Source organism: Gorilla gorilla, chromosome 4, assembly GCF_029281585.2.
Source record: "Gorilla gorilla gorilla isolate KB3781 chromosome 4, NHGRI_mGorGor1-v2.1_pri, whole genome shotgun sequence".
Lineage (NCBI taxonomy): Eukaryota > Metazoa > Chordata > Mammalia > Primates > Hominidae > Gorilla > Gorilla gorilla.
This window is the reverse complement of record NC_073228.2, coordinates 154162844-154180756: the sequence shown is the minus strand read 5'-3', so window position 1 is coordinate 154180756 and position 17913 is coordinate 154162844.

The window sequence follows — 17913 nt, the reverse complement described above, 5'->3', positions numbered from 1 at the left end:
GTAAAAGATGATCCTTTCAAAAGAGGGAATGGAGCTTTGGGAAAATCTCCCTTTTCTTACTGCCCCTTTGCCACAGAGCTAAGAACACGCCCCCTGGACCAGAATTTGGGGCTGTTCCTCATCACATTCAGCCTAAGCAGACCCCTGGCATGGCTCTGGGTGATTTTTTTCCTCCAGACCCCAGCAGCTGTGATATTCAAGGGGTTATTTTTTTCACCTTGAAAGAGCAACAGGGTCCATGGATTCCAAAAACTGTTATTAATCCTTAAAATCTTCCAGATTCCAACCAAAATGTGGATATGCTTTTCAATGTTTGTAGTGCCTCCCTCTCCCTCTCAGCTTTCAAGAAGCGAGGACTTCAAAGGCCATTTCCTTGCTGAAATAAACACTGGGGCTAGAGGCAGGGGAGAGAAACATAGGCTTGTTGAGTGGAAAAGAAAATTGTATTTTTCTTCTGCAAGGGATCCAGACCCATCACTGTGTAAATGGCCTCTAGACTGGAGGATAAATGTTCAGAAGGTTGAGGACAGGGGCTTGGGGTGTCTGTGGGATGTGACAACCCATCCCTTTGTCCCTGTGTGTCCCAATGCTTGGGTTGAAGGTAGCCTGGACAAAGTGCTATATTAGTGACTGCCTGAGAAATGCTTCAAAGGGAAGAGCTTGACTGCAGAGCCTGCTGGGTTCACTTGCAGCTCCAGCACTTAGTAGCTGTGTGGATGAGTTTTCATGCCTCAATTTCCTCATCTGTAAAGTGGGGAGGATAGTTTTTGTGTGGATCGAGCCAGTGAGCACACATGCAATTGCTTAGAACAGTGCCTGGCCCAGAGTAAGCCCCAGGTGAATGTCAGCTCCTGCGATTATTAATATTTATGAGAGTATCCAGAGGACAGGATCCCTATCTAATTCCCTTCTCCTGGGTCTTGCTCAAGCTTGGAAAGTTCTATGATTTGAGTCCCCTCTCAACCTATCCCACCCCCTCATTAGAGGAAACAACTGGAGTCTCTGGAAAAGGAGCAGGCCCTGGGCAAGCCCCGCACAGTGTCGCGGAGTAGATGGGCTCTGATGGGTGATGTGGGCCCTGGGTGGTCACTTAGGGTTTGGGGAGGAGGCTGGTGGGGCTGGTGGGACTGGCTCCTGGTGTGGACCATGGCAGTGCAGGGACAGGGCTCAGCCTCCCAGCTGTGGCCTTTGCTATCATTTCCTGTGGGAATGCTTTCTCCTTAGCTACCCACCCTAGGGCCTCCCTGCCCCAGCTAAGGCAGGGCCCTCCCTCCACCCTCTGCACACCAAGGTGGCCAGATCCTTTCCCTCTGAGCTGCCTCTCCCTTGCCGTGGACTTCCGGCTTCCAGAGAGGCTCTTCCAGAGAGGCATGGAGTGGAGGGGATGCACAGAAGCACAGAACCCCCTGGGTTGGAGCCGCTGTTCAACTACTTACTATGGTGAATGTCACAGGCTTTCATCTGTAAAATGGGACTAATGAGAGTCCTCATGAGGATGCATGAGATGACACATGTGGCGCAGGGAAGCACTTTATTATTAAGTGGAGCCCACCCGAAATTGGCTACCTTGGATGTCCTGCAATGTCACCTGGGGCTCACGTGGGAAAGAAATGCGAGGCTGCAACTGAGCTCCAGGGAAAGGGAAAAGGTGAGTAAGGCAGGAAAAAAGTGGAAGGATTCAGTGAGACGATGTCCTACAGGCAAGGCTGCAGAGAAAGGAACTCAGTCTGGAAGCTGGTGCCCAGCAGAGACCAGGGACAGTCTCCAGAGACCGACCCCACCATGCGTCAAGAGGGAGGGGAGAGGGCTGCTCCCAGGAGGGTCCAGGCCGCCGGAAGTCCACGGCAAGGGAGAGGCAGCTCAGAGGGAAAGGATCTGGCCACCTTGGTGTGCAGAGGGTGGAGGGAGGGCCCTGCCTTAGCTGGGGCAGGGAGGCCCTAGGGTGGGTAGCTAAGGAGAAAGCATTCCCACAGGAAATGATAGCAAAGGCCACAGCTGGGAGGCTGAGCCCTGTCCCTGCACTGCCATGGTCCACACCAGGAGCCAGTCCCACCAGCCCCACCAGCCTCCTCCCCAAACCCTAAGTGACCACCCAGGGCCCACATCACCTGCACTGAGAGGCCCTCCTCCGATCCCTCCCTGCCCCCTGTCCTCTGTCTCCTAGTTACATACATCCCTGTTCTCCTCCTCCCCTCACTGACCATAGTCCTGGTTACTATGTAGGTTAATAAGATTGGAAAGACGGTGGGGGTATCAGGTTCACCTTCCGATCACCTGGGCAGAGCTGGCCAACCGTGCATATTGGTTGAACAGATAAATACAAGCTAGAAAGACATAGCCTAGCAATAGCAAGGGTGAGAAAGAAAAGGCATTTTACGTGATCTTAGGCTAACTTCATACAGATAGGTAAAACCCTCCTCCCTTTCTCCCTCCTTCCCCACTCCCTCTTTCCTTCTTCCCTCCTTCCCTCTCTTCCTTCCAAAATACATCAAGTAGCTACTAGGTGCCCAGCTCTATGTTAGGCACTGGGGTGCCATGTTGAACAAGTTAGAGGAGATCCCTGCCATTATGGGGCTTATATTCTATTGGTGGGGGGTGGGGAGGGCTGGCAAAAAGACAAAGTACTGATAAATGTGCAGTATGAGATCTGGTAATGATCAGTGTTTAGGGAAAAAGAGTATCAGGGCTGTGTATATGCATGTGACTTTAGGTTGGGTGGAAAGAAGAGGCTCTGCTGAGTAGTGAAAACCTGAATGAAGAAATGCACCGTGTGAACACAGCGGGGAACGGTGGTCCTGGTGGAGGGCATAGCAGATGTTAAGGCCAGGTGGTGAGGATGACCATGGCATGTTCCAAAGGTGTTGGCTGTTGGACTCCAAAAAAGCCAAACTGGAAGGGCTTTCATCCAGGCCAGTCTCTTTTGTGATGGCAGGGGAAAAAGCCCTAAAGAAGGGAAGGAATTGGCTGGGCTCTGTGGCTCATGCCTGTAATCCCAGCACTTTGAGAGGCCGAGGTGGGGGGAGTCACCTGAGGTCAGGAATTTGAGACCAGCCTGACCAACATGGAGAAACCCCATCTGTACTACAAATACAAAATTAGCTGGGCGTGGTGGTGCATGCCTGTAATCCCAACTACTTAGGAGGCTGAGGCAGGAGAATTGCTTGAACCTGGGAGGCGGAGACTGTGGTGAGCCGAGATCGTGCCATTGCACTCCAGCCTGCGCAACAAGAGCAAAATTTCGTCTCAAAAAAAAAAAAATAAATAAAAAATAAAAGGGAAGGAATTGCCCAAGCATGTCAGTGGCAGAGCAGGAGACAGGACCAGGCATCCTAGCCTTTGTCTGAACTCCTGCCACCGTGCCTATCCTCAGGTCAGGACCCAAAAGTGTCCTAAAGGACCACCCCAAGCTAAAATCACACAAAAAGAAAGGTGGCAGGGCCTCTCAGATCACCTAAAGCCCTCAGTGTACAGACTGCCAACCAGAAGACTAAGGACCAGAGAGACGAGCCCGTCCCCAAGCCACACAACAAACCACTGGGGTTTCCAAACGAGCAGGGCCCATCCTTTCTGAAGCCTGGCAAGGAACTGAGTGTGGCTGAAGCAAAGGCTGCTAGAGGGCTGCCTGAGTGAAGGCCTGGGGGCTAAGTAGAGAGGCAGTGGTCTCCATGTCCCGCTTTTCTGTATGTCAAATGTGGTATTTCTCTATGGCGATGATGCTTGCTTCAATATAAAATCAAACTAATGAGGGCTGAGGGAACAGCATCAGAAGTGCCTAATTAATAAGGTTGTGTAGAAAAAGTACCCTTTCAGGAACTCTCTGTCAAACTCACGGGTGAAGCATAAGAGTACAATTAGGGCCTAGGAGAAGTTCTTCTCATCTGTGCATGGTGTTTGGGCTGCAAAGCAATTTTCCTACCTTTACGCTCCATACCTTATTTGGGTTTCACAAGAACTTATCTGGTGAACATGGGGGACACTTTTCCTCATCTTACCATGAAGAAGAATGAGCTGAAGGCAGGGTCCAGGTGTCCTGGTTCCCAGGCCAGAGCTCCCTAACTCACCCCTTCTCTCCTAGTTTCTATGACCCCTTCTCTCCTACTTTCTATGAAATGGGGGAAGCCCAAAGGTCCCAGTCTCCTAACTCCTGGTATTATGGATTGAATTGTGTTTCCCCAAAACGTACGTTGAATGCCTAACTCCAGTTCTTGTGAATGTGAGATTACAGTCGTGAATTACGTAATGATGCTTTGGTCAACAACAGATTGCATATGCAACAGTGGTCCTATAAGATTACAATGAAGCTGAAAGATTCCTGTTGTCTGGTGATGTCATAGTACAATGCATTATTTACGTGTTTGTGGTGATGCTGGTATAAACAAACCTATTATGCTGCCAGTTGTACAAGAGTATAACACATACAATCATGGGCAGTTCATAATACTCTTGATAATGACAAAAAACAGCTGGTGTATTTCTGGTTTATGTATTTACTATATATTATTATTATTTTTAGTTATTTATTATTATTTTTATTAGTGTTATCAACATCATTATTTTAGAGTGTACTCCTTCTACTTGTACATAAAAAAAATGTTAGGCTGGTGCAGTGGTTCATGCCTATAATCCCAGCACTTTGGGAGGCTGAGGCAGGTGGATCACTTGAGTCTAGGAGTTTGAGACCAACCCGGGAAACATGGCCAAAAGCCATCTCTACAAAAAATACAAAAGTTAGCTGAACATGGTGGCACATGGCTGTAGTCCCAGCTACTCAGGAGGCTGAGGTGGGAGGATTGCTTGAGCCCAGGAGTTCAAGACCAGCCTGGGCAACACAGTGAGATCCTATCTCTAAAAATAGTAACAGTAAATAAAAAAATAAAAAGTAGCCAGGTGTGGCAGCACATATCTGTAGTCCTAGCTATCCTGGAGGCTGAGGTGGAAGGATTAATTGAGTCCTTCCACTCAGGTGTTCAAAGCTGCGGTGAGCTATGATTGAGCCACTGCATTCCGGCCTGGGTAACAGAGTGAGACCCAGTCTCAAAAAAAAGTTAGTGTAGCCTAAGTGTCCAGTGTTTATAAAGTCTACAGTAGTGTACAGCAACGCCCTAGGCCTTCACATTCATGCACCATTGACTCACTGACTCACCAGAGTAATTTCCAGTCCTGCAGTAATTTCCATTCACAGGAAATGCCCTACACAAGTGTAATGTTTTTTATCTTTTTCATCTATTTTTGTCTTTTTTTAGAGATAGGGTGTTGCCATGTTGCTATGTTGCCCAGGCTGATCTTGAACTCTTAGAGTAAAGGCTGAGTCCCAACCTCAACCTCCTGTAGCTGGAACTACAGGTGCGTGCCACTGTACGCAGCTTTTTTTTTTCTTTTTAAATTATCTTTTACATGGTATTTTGCTGTGCCTTTTGGTTTGGATATGTTTAGTTACTCAATTACTTACCGTTATGTTCCAATTGCTTACAGTATTCAGTACAGGAACGTGCTGGACAGGTTTGTAGCCTAGAAGCAATGGGCCCTCTCATATAGCCTATGTGTGTAATGGGCTATCCCATTTAGGTTTGTGTAAGTGCACTCTGTGATGTTCACACATGATGAAATTGCCTAACAACATATTTCTCAGAACATACCCCAGCAGTTAACTCACACATAACAATATTTGACAATATTTGGAAATAGAGGCTTACAGATTAACTCAAATTAAGATGAGTTGTACTGGATTTGTGGGGAAGTCTAATCCAATGTGATTGGTGTCCTTATAAGAAGTGAGGAGACACACACATGGAATTCCATGTGAAAACACAGACACACAGGGACAATGCCACGTGAAAACAGAGGCAGAGATTGGAGCGATGTGTCTACAAGCCAAGGATTGATGGCCACTACCAGGAAGGAAGAAATTACAGATATCAACAGACATGGTTCCTGCCATGGAAGAGGCAAGAACAAATTCTGCCTAGAGTTTCAGAGGAGCATGGCCCTACTGACATCTTGGTTTTGGACTTCTAGCCTCTAGGACTGAGAGAATACGTTTCTGTTGTTTAAGCCACCCACTTTGTGGTTCTTTGTTATGGCAGCCACAGGCAGCAAATCTACCTGTATTAGGTCTTTCCACCTGAAAGTGAGGGAGATGGCCCCAGGCTTTTGATGCACTGACTTGATAAGACCAGCTCCTCCCAAGAGGCAAGGCCAACACTCAGAGCCTTCTTGTCCCTGCATGAACCTCAATGATGCCCAAGGTAGCTCTCCCTACCCTGGACTATTCTGTTCAATGTAACCCCCATTCCTTGGTCCTCCTGTGTGCCAGGCCACTGTGGAGGGAGGTGGGGATATCCAGATGATGAAGATGTGACTCTGCCCAAGGAGCTTACAACCTAGGGAGTTTGAAAGCACCAGGCAATTTGCCCTAAGAGTGGGCAGAGAGTGCTTCCATTTGGGGGACCTCAGAAGGCTTCATGGAAATGGTGAAACATGAGCTAGTCCTCAAAAGGTAGGCAGGATTTCAACAAGTAGGGTTGCTAATGATAGCTTAATGCTGATAAATATCTTACTATGAGTGAGACGTTGTTCTACATGGTTTCCATATGTTAACACACTAAATCCTCACAACAGCTTTGTGAATAACAGAGTCACGACTATCCCATTTTACAGATTAGGAAACCAAGGCCCAGGGAGGTTAACTGAGGAGCCCAGATCACACAGCTGGCAAGTAGCAGAGTCCACATCGAAACACAGGCAGCCTATCTCTTTACCATGTCTCCAACTGGGGCAGAGATGGAGGTATATATCATTCCTGGCAGAGAGAAAAATGTAAGCAACGCTCTGACATGGGGAGAGTCAAGGGCACTTTGGGGAAATGGGTAGTTTTCCAAGGTAGTGGACTTGGGGAAGGAGGCAACAGTAAAGGTAAGAGCATTCCACAAGGAACATTAAGGCTTTGCTCCAGTCTTGGCTTGGTCAATGTCTGGCACAACACAGCAGTTAAGACTGTGGGCTTTAAAGACAGGGGCTGCATCTTTAATGTGATTTTAGATGATATGCTGTATGAGTCAGAATAGCTTAGGTTACGCTGCAGTAAATAAACAACCTGAAAGTCTTAATGACTTATAACACCAAGCTTATTTCTTGCTTGTGTTACATAATCACTGTGGCTTAGCTGGGGGCTGTCTCTCCTCTTCACTGACCTCACTCTGGGAACCAGGCTCTGGACAAGAGAGGGCTGGCTGGCCTCACACCAGGAATTAAAATGTTCTAGCCCAGAAGTAATGTGCCATTTAGAAAGGGCCAGAACTGGTCACATGGCCCCACCCAATCACAAAGGAATCAGGAGGTGTCAACCCTCCATGTGCCTGGGAGGCAGAAAGCCAGAAATGTTTGCTGAACAGCACTAATGATGACTACATAGCTAAACCATATTAAATAACAGTGAAGCACGCAGTGAAAAACTGATTCCCTTTTCAATCTCATTTTAGCTTGCAGATTATTTCAAGAGAAATCCTGACTCAGTTCAGTGCTTGTGTATCATCAATACCTTTCTAACATTTGTTAATCTCTCTTGTTCATCAGTTGAATAAAGGTTTCAGATTTAGCTCTTTGAACAGCAACAGTATCCAGCTGGAATTTACTAACATTATTTCCTTTTTTTTTGTTTTATTTTTACTTTTGCCTAATATGTGTTTCCATTAATAGTAGTATTATAATAAGTTCCCTTTGAGAAAAAATTAATATAAGGAAATCAAACACAATGAAAACCAGAGTGAGCTCTAGAGTCAGAAGGCCGTGGTTCAAATCTTAAGTCCTCTACTTAGTAGTTGCTTGATCTTGGGCTTGTCATTAAACCTCTGAAGCCTCAATTTCTCCATCTGTAAAATGGCAGTAACACGAGTACCCACACCAAAGGTTTGTTAGATGTTACTCAAGCTCTGACCACACTGCCTGACCCATAGTAAGTTCTTGATGTTAGCAATTGTTATTATCTAGCTGGGTGGCCCCGTCTGTCTCTGGCTTCAGAGGATGATCTGTGGCAGGCTGTCTTCCCTGCTTAGGATAGTCAAGGTAGATACAGGTCCTTGAATGCCAGTGTGACTGAACTTTGCAGGCAGGGAGAGGACCCCAGCAAGCCTGGGCAGCCCCCTCCCCTGCCAGGCCCGGTCCCTCCCTGCAGGTGTTGTGCTGAGCCTCTGGTTGACAGCTGTGTTTTCTCTGCTCAGCAAAGGCTTTAACCATAAACAGGAGAAATCGGGTGACCCCTAGTCCCCGGAAAGCCTCACCTCAGGGGCCTGGGTGAGAAAGGGCTCCTTCTGTCTGAGGTAGGGGTGGGCTCTGCATTCCTCAGTTTCAACCATTTGGTCAGATTTCCTCCTGGAATGCAGCTGGAGGGCCCGGCACCCCGCCAGAAATAACACAGTGCAGGGTGGCTTTGCTGTGGTCTCCCTGCCTACTTTGGGGAGGGGCTCACTTTCAAGGTCCCTGCTGGTGCTGAGAGGGCTGATGTTCACAGCTGTCTGGATGGGACATGGATGCCCCTCAGAAAGATGGTTAAGCTCTTCTCAGCTTAGTTCTCATTCAGGTATTCGAGAGTCTTACTCTGAACTCCAGCCTACAGAGGCATGGACTTGCATTTAGCAAGAAATGAACATGTTTTAACATGGCCCACAAGGTCTGGCCACTCCCTGCCCACATCTCACCCTGCACTGCTCCCTTCTCCCTGCAGTCCCACTGCCTCCTTGCTGTGTCTTCCACAGCAAAGCCTTCTCCTGACACTGGTGCCTGCCTTGACCTCGCCGTGCTTGAGACACTCCTCCTGCCTCTTCACAAGCCCAGGCTCCCCTCATGGCTCAGCCCTCCTGGCTCAGGAAATGCCACCTCTTCAGAGAGGTTGCCCCTGGCCACTCCATCTAAAGTGGCCTCTTCCCATCACTCTCCACTGTATCTGTCATTTTCTTGTTTATTGTCCATTTGTCTATTTATTGTCTCATTTTCCCCCACTAGAATATAAGTTCCATGATGGCAGGAACCTTGTCTATTGATATCTGTATTTTCTTTGCTCAGTGAAGGGGTTAACCATGAACATCAGTGATACGGTTAGGCTTTGTGTCCCCACACAAGTCCCCTCTTGAACTGTAATCCCCATAATCCCCACGTGTCAAGGGAGAGATCAGGTGGAGGGTAACTGGATTATGGTGGGTGGGTCGCGATAGAGTTCTCATGGGATCTGATGGTTTTATAAGGGGCTCTTCCTTTTTTGCTTGGCACTTCTACCTGCTGCTTTGTAAACAAGGTACTTTGTTTCCCCTTCATCTTCCGCCATTATTGTAAGTTTCTTGAGGCCTTCCCCCAGCCATGCTGAACTGATGAGTCAGTTAAGCCTCTTTCCTCTATGAATTACCCAGTCTCAGGCAGTTCTTTATAGCAGTATGAAAACAGAATAATACAATTAGCAATTGGGTGACCGTCAGTTCTCAGAAAGCCTGTTCTGAACTCTGTCCCCCAACTCCTATAGGTACTCAATACATAAATACTCATCACATGAATGAATGACTGAATAAATGAAAGGAGAATGTTAGAAGAGACCTTGGATAATGTCTACTATAATATTATCTAAATAATAACTACCAATTTCCAAGAGCTTTATCAGTGTCCTATACTGTGCTAAGTGCATTACATACATGATCTCATTTAGTTTTGCAGTAGCAGGCACTGGTTTTCCCAGTTTCCTTTTTTCAGATGCCCAGAGAGGTTAAGTGACTTGCCCAGGTCACACTGTAAGAGGCAGACTTAGGACTCCAACTCCAAACTAGGTTTGCCTTGTGGCAAAACCCATGCTCTTAACCCTCATCCCCACAGCCACCCGGAGATGGGGGTGACTTGTACTCAAAGGGGTAAGGGAGGTTATCAGGGAAACTTCTCACTGCCTCCTACCATCCCTTCCCAGCCCAGACAGTTGCTGGTACTTTCTGCCCAGTACTACTTCACAGAGTCAGTGTCCAGCTTCCGAACAGCATGGAGGCAGCTCTGAGTCATCCGAATCCCAGTGGCTCCCACAGGTCAGCTCTCAGGCCATGACCCAAGGCCACTCATCCGCTGACTCTTTTACTCCTAGCCTAGCTGGAGGATGTGCCAGGCTCACCAAGGTACAGGGGAAGGGCCCTGAGGTTGAGCTGCGCTGCTCTCAGCCACAAAGAATGCTGCTGACTCACAGCAGTGAGGCAGGCAGACGGTGACTCAGGGGTCACACAGGCACAGCCCCTAGGGAGGAGAGCAGAGGGTCTTGTGGTAGGATGCGGACCAGGCCCCAGTTCATGGCCGGACATGCAGTGAGGGCTCTCTCCATGCCAGCGATTATCATCTTGCTTAATGACTCAGACTTCCCCTCAGTGGGCCTTGACCTCCCTGCCTGTGCATGGAGCAGATGCAGAGGATGTCCTATGATGGGATGTCATCTGTGATTAAGGTAATCAAAGCGGGTGAGAACCAGGTGATGCAAAGCTGCGAATACCAATGTGAAGAATCGAGACTGGATTTTCTGGAGGCCAAAGCCCAGACCTGAGAGTTGGGAGTCCTGGGTTCGAGCCCTGCCCTTTACAAGGACTCACTGTATGACCTTGGTAAACATTACCTTGCCTCTCTGAGCCCTGATTCTTGCATCTGTCAAAAGCAAGCTTCTAATGGACAGAGTGTCCTGTCACCAACTTGACTTTGTCTACACTCTGCCCTCTGCTGAGAACGCTCTGGCCACCATCTCAGCCTCCTGATTCTTCAAGTGTCTGTTTTCAAATGCCACTTCCTCAAAAGAGTCTTGCAGAATCTCCTGTTCAAAATTAATCTGTCACAGATATTAAAATGATGGCATAAATCTACATTTAATGACATAAAAAATGTCTGAAATATATTAAATGAGAAAAAAGCAGGAGACAGAATAAAATGCATCTTAATCTATATATATGTCTATGAATGGAAATGCATAGGAAAAAAAAGGCCTAGAAGAATATATATAAATGTTAACTATGACAATCTCTGAGTCATGGAAATTATGTTGGTCTTTATTTTTCTTAATATTTTTGAGTGTTTCTAAAATACATGCAACGAGCATGTTCCTTTTATAAACAAGAGACAATAGAGCTTCTTCCCAATTAAAAACATCATCTCCACTTTCCTAAACTAAGCCCTGATTGTTGGTTATGGCTGCGGCCCTAAATTGTTGTATGTGCTTATATAAGATGCTTCATCTCTCTAGGCCTCATTTTTCTCACCTATAAAATGAAGAAGTCGGCTGGGCATGGTGTGGCTCATGCCTGTAATCTTGGCACTTTGGGAGGCTGAGGCTGGTGGATGATCTGAGGTCAGGAGTTCAAGAGCGGCCTGGCCAACGTGGCAAAACCTTGTCTCTACTAAAAATATAAAAATTAGCCGGGTGTGGTGGTGGGCGCCTGTAATCCCAGCTACTTGGGAGGCTGAGGCAGGAGAATCGCTTGAACCTGAGAGATGGAGGTTTCAGTGAGCCGAGATCGTGCCACTGCACTCCAGTCTCAAAAAAAAAAAAAAAAAAAAAAGTCGTACTCTGCAGTCTCTAAATTAATGTTCTTCAATATAACTCTCTGTAATGATAGAAAATGTCTACATCTTTGCTGCCCAGTTTGGTACCACTAGCTTTTGAAAGGTGGCTATTGTTATTTAGGAATTGAATTAATTTAAATCTAACTAGCCACAGGCAGCTAGTGGCCACCATATTGATGGAGTAGTTCTAAATTTTCTCCTATCTCCAATGTTTGATTGTGTCACATCTTGTTTATTAAACTATAGTTTAATAAATAAATACTCTTTTCCAAAAGAGTACTCTGTCTTCCACCCTGCAAGAATGTGACTACCCTCAACTGTAGCCACCTGACTCCAGTGGGAGCTGCCCTTTCTTTTGTAAGTGCCACCCTACACCCTGTTGATTGATCATCATTTCAAAAGGAAACCCTCTCCATTCTCCCTTTCCCGTAGACCCTGGCAACCACCAGTCCAGGTTCTGTCTCTATGAATTTACCTATTCCAGATATTTCACACAAATGGAATTGCACAATACACGAACTTTTGCATGTGGCTTCTTTTACTTAGCGTAATGTTTCTGAAGTTCATCTGGGTTGTACTATATATCAGGACTTCATTTCTTTTTTATGGCTGAATAATATTCCATTGTGTGTATTTACTACAATTTATTCATTTATCCATTGAAAGGACATTTGGGCTGTTTCCACCTTTTGGCTATTGTAAATAACGCTATGAGGAACATATATTTGAATCCCTGTTTTCAACTTTTTTGGGTATATGCCTAGGAGTGGAATTGCTGGGTCATATGGCAATTCTGTGTCTAACTTTGTGAAGAACCGTCAAACTATTTTCCACAGGGGCATTTTACTTTCCCACCAGCCATGTCTAAATTCTCTGATACATTTTTAACCTGGACCTAGAGAGTGGCTCTTAGTTCCTTCCTGCTCATGGTGAGGGCTACTTGTCTGGAAGGATGACAATGACATCCAAAGAAATGTAAAGGTGAAAGGTGGAAAGAGTTCAAGTCATCTCCGAAGCTTGATTCCATCCTGTCTCCTTCTTTGTGGTTACGCGAGTCAGGAAATTCCTCCTTCTTCCCTAAGCTGGCAAGTTGGGTTTCTGTCACCCAAAGAGTTCGGACTGATGCCTGCTCGGTGCTGGGTTCAGAGTCTTGTATTTGAGGGTGCTCTAGGTAGAACCATCTACAATGTCAGCCACCAAAATCCAGCCTGGACCCTGCAACTGAATCACCTTTTGGTTCCCTCTGTTCTTCCCCAGGTCCTGAGCCAAGAGCTTCAGACAGAACCCTAAGGAAAACTTGACCCCTGGCAGGTCACCTGAATATGATAGCAAGCCAGAGAGGCTGGTGGCAAAGGCAGGCAGGAGGTGGGTTGGAGGAGGAGAAGAGGGCTGGGGTTCCCCTGAGGACACGGTGGAGCAGGGAAGGGAGCCTGGAGGCCTGGCTGGGGGGAGGAGGAGGAGGAGGAGGATGAGAAGGAGGAGGAGGAGGAAAAGGTGGAAAGAAAAACCCAGTGGAATCGCCAATGTTTAGATGGCCTTTCCCAGGGTAATTGAGACAGCTCATCTGTCCGTGGCCAAACATGAAGGCAACATTTTTTCAGGTTCTGAGAGGAAATAACTCCAATTTCATTTTCTGGCTGGAGGAAAGGAATGAAAAATGATGAAGAAGGGCAGTTTTGGAGACAGAGTCCAGGCCACTCTGACCCCTTAATTCTCTAGAACCTCAAACCTGACATCTGGGCCCATGGGAGCAGAGCCCAGCCAGTTGTTTCTCTAAATAGGACCCAAAGAGCACACTCAGGCACCAGGGAAGCCCTAGATGCAGACAACAGAAAAAAGGCCCAGACTCAGGAGCAGTGTAGTGTTGGGAGGATGAGCACCGGCCACAGGTGTCACCATAGTCTTGACAGGAAAATGGTTTTGTAATCATTTTCTAAACATAGAATGGAAAGATAATCCACTCTTCCCCCTTGCAGGGTTAATTGAATTTTTCTCTTTAATTTTTGATGGCTGGAATGCATAAAACATGAGATGTAGTCACTGTGTGTAATGCTGCTGCTGGTTGGTGGGCCACAGACATGGGTTTTCTGATAAATTCTCCTTCACATGCTATTGGCTTGCTAGGGCTGCCGTAACAAAATACCACAAACTTAGCAAGAGATTTAATTTCTCAGTCCTGGAGGCTAAAAGTTGGAGATCAAGGTGTTGGCAGGGTTGATTCCTTCTAAGGCCATGAGGGAATCTGTTCCGGGCCTCTCCCCCAGCCTCTGGTGGTTTGTTGGCAATCTCTGGTGCTCCCTGGCTTGGAGATGTGTCACGCTAACCTCGCCTTCATCAAAGCTTGGTGTTCTCCTTTTGCACGTCTGCCTGTGTCCAAATTTCCCCTTTCTATAAGAATACCAGTCATATTGGATTAAGGGCCTACCCTAATGACCTCATTTTAACTTGATTATCTCTGTAAAAATCCTATTTCCAGATCAAGTCTACATTCTGACACATTCTGAGGTAGGTGGGGTTTAAACATTTCTTGTTTTTTTGTTTTTTGTTTTGAGGGGTGGGGACATAATTCAACCCATAACATGATATCCATCAAAAAAAGAAAAAGAAAACAGAAGAAGTCCAGGCATGGTGGCTCATGCCTGTGATCCCAGCACTTTGGGAGGCTGAGAGGCAGGCAGATCACTTGAGGCCAGAAGTTTGAGACCAGCCTGGCCAACATGGTTAAACCCCGTCTCTATGAAAAATACAAAAATTAGCCAGGCATGATGGTGTGCACCTCTAGTCCCAGCTACTCAGGAGGCCGAGGCAGGAGAATTGCTTGAACCCGGGAAGTGGAGGTTGCAGTGAGCAAAGATCATGCCATTGCACTCCAGCCTGGGAGACACAGCGAGACTTTATCTCAAAAAAAAAAAAGAAAAAAAGAAAAAGAAAAGTCCTAGCCAGGGCTAGGAAAAAAAAAGAAAGAAAGAAAGAAAAAGGTTTTGGTGTGTGTATTTATAATGATATGTACTGTATTGTAGAATATTCCTGACAGGAAATAATTTCCATTTTGTTTAAGCATCTTTGAGCACTGAGTCTTTTGCTTAGAATTTTACAGGTCTGATAACTGGAAGAATTTTCCACAGCTTAGCTCTTGGCTCCTTAGATTTCAAAATTGTCCCTCTTCTCCAACACATATACTTCTATTGCCGCGGACTGGAAGACACCTTCACGCTGCCATCCAAGCTTGGGGCCTGCACCTTTGTGTCATAATATGTCAAGTGAGTCAGCTCAGCAGACAGCAAGAGGCCTGGAAGACATTTCTATACCGAGACAGCCGACTTAACTGTGCATGTATCCCCAGTTCAACTTCCCGTGAGCCAGACCCCCAAAATGCCACAGTCCTTCTAAAGCCATCTGTCCTGAGGAAAAATAACAGTGAAGAGGTCAGAGGGAAGAGTCATTGATCACAACTGATTGCAGTTAAGATGACGGGCTCAACTTTCAGATACATGATCATGTGAACACAGTGTCGGAGCCCCCCTCAGGGACTAGAGAGGACCCTGTGCTAGGGAGGGGTCTGGAAGTTTAAGCTGTACTGATTTCATGGTCAATCTGTCTCAGAATGGGTGCCTCTCCCCATCTTAAAATAATCCTATGAACAGGCTGGGCGTGGTGGCTCACACCTGTAATTCCAGCACGTTGGGAGGCTGAGGCAGGTGGATTACCTGATTGTCAGGAGTTCGAGACCATCCTGACCAACATGGTGAAACCCTGTCTCTACTAAAAATACAAAAAAAAAAAAAAAAAAAAAGTAGCTGGGCATGCTGGCAGGCACCTGTAATCCCAGCTACTTGGGAGGCTGAGGCAGGAGAATTGCTTGAACCAGGGAGGCGGAGGTTGCAGTGAGCTGAGATCGCGTAATTGCACTCCAATCTGGGTGACAGAGCAAGATTCCGTCTCAAAAAAAAAAAAAAAAAAAATCCTACAAACATTCATGAGATACAGACTTACTCATCTACTATAAGCCAGGGTCTTGCTAGGAACTGAGGAGGCAGAGACAAACTAAGTCAGCTGAGTGCAAATCCAATTTCTAGGTATCACAACCTCCGTGAGAGACCTGGCCCTGAGAGACTGGGTTTGCCCAAGAGACTAGGTTCTCCCAAGGGTGGGTCATAGGATAAAGGAAAAAACTAGGCTCAGGTTAGGCTATAAGATGGGGCTTTTCCCTTTGATAAGCATATTGAAAACCCCTGTGAGACGGAGGCTCCCTCCAGGGTAATCTTGATGCTGAAATGCCTCTTCATAATCAGAATTCCAGACCAAAGCGAGTCCACCCGTAAAGCCAGGAGCATGGGAATTGACACCCTCAAATGAGACCTTGGAGCCATGCTGCTCGCAGGAAACTATCCCCTGCCTGGAGTCCTGGATCCAGGGGACGAGGGCTCAGCCTCTAGGTCCAACTGCCAGCGTTGGTCTGGAAGCTTCCTGCTGAGCAGAAACTCACTAATCCCTAAACCAGCTCTTCCTGCCAGTGATCAGCCAATTACCACTGCCTGCCTCAGCTCCAGCCCAGCTTCATTCAGGACCGAGGCACTCTTAATCATGTGAAGGACACATATTTTGGGGTGTTCTCCTCTCTGAGCCTCAGTGTCTTCACAAGTCTAAGGGAATGACAATGGACCATCAACTCCAAGAGGGCCAGGTGGTTTGTCTTGTCCATATCTGTAGTCTTAGTCCCAGTGAGTGAAAGGCACATAATAGTTGCTCAGTAAGTGCTTGTTGAGTGAATGAATTGGATAAAGAGATCCTTGATTTCTGTGTGGATAAGACAGCATTCTCACAGTAGTTGGTACTCATCCAGTAGCAAGTGACAGACATCAACACAAATTGGTGTAAGAAAGAAGGAACATATTGTTCCCATAACTGAAGTCCAGGGGAGTAGTTCTAGCTTCAGGTAGGACTGGAAAGGACCCATGTACTCAAATGGTGTTATTGGGAATCTGTCTTTACCTCTCACTTTGCTTTTTTCTCTTCACTACAGTTAGCTCCAGGCAGGTCCGGGCTTCTAATCTTCTTGCTCCAAGTCTAGCAGCAAAGAGACGATGAACAATCTTGTTCTCAAAAATCCAAACAAAATTCTCAGAATTGAGTCTCACTAGACAGTCTTAGGTCACTTGTGCATTCCTGAACTAATCACTTTGACCAGGGACATTTGATGCTCTAATTGTCCAAGCCTGCTCCTGGAGTCAACCCATCAGTGGAAACCCATCAAAGAAAATCTAGGTTCTGTTTCCAAGAAAGGGGAGCAGCTGCAAGGCAGACAATAGGTGCCCATCACAGTATTTGACTAAAGTCTGAACACTTAGGCAACTCTTACCTTCTCTAAGCCTCAGTCTCTTCATATGTCATTGATAACAATGATGACACTAACAAAATTCCTGCCCCTTTTACATCCCAGAGCTTTCGTGAGGTCCAAACAAGATCATGAGTTATGATAATAATTAACATTTATTGAAGGATCACTGGACATCTGGCCCTGTGCTAAGTAAACCCTTTACACATTTAGTTTTATCTTTACCACAATCCACGTTACTGATGAGAAGCAGGTTGAGAGAGGCTACAAGGCTTGTATACTGGTCACACAGCTAGGAAGGGTGGAGCTGGGGTTTAAAGCAGTACCCTCAAGCATGAAGCTATATATAAACTGTAAATAATTTTACAAGTGTAAGGGATTATTAGTAACGGCCTGTACTATTAATAATAGAAAATATTTAAAACCCTGAAAGGAAATTCAAATAAATTCAAACAAATGTTTGTTTAGCACCTACTATGGGCTGATCACTCACCAGGGGCTCAGAAAGAGACACATAAATAACTCTGAAACCTGCAGACTGTGATCTAATAGAACCATAAACATGCCCCAGGGGACTGTGGAGAGCAAGAGATTGACTCTGAATAGGGAAGGAAGGGAGGAGGAGGTCTAGAAAAGTCTCTTGGAAGCGGTGGGATTTGAGCTGGGCTTTAAAGATTAAAGGACTTCAACAAAGGAAGGGAAAGGGAAAATCAACTTTTAAGAGACCTGGAAGGATCTAAAGACTCAGAACAGAGTTCTTGGATAAGGGTTCAGCACTTCTATGCAAAATAACTTTCACACCAGCAGGAACTTCAAAAGTGATTGACTTAGCAGAGCACAGTAGTTGCCATGGGAACAGAGGCAAGCCTCATCCCTGTCATTAGACAGCATCTCTGGCTTTGAGCAGTCTAGCCAAGGCCAGGAGGCAGCGGGGGCTGGGTTGTGCTATCCCTTAGAAGCAAAACCCAGCAAGATTGCTGCCCCGAGAGACTGACTCTCATTTCACAGGGAGGTGA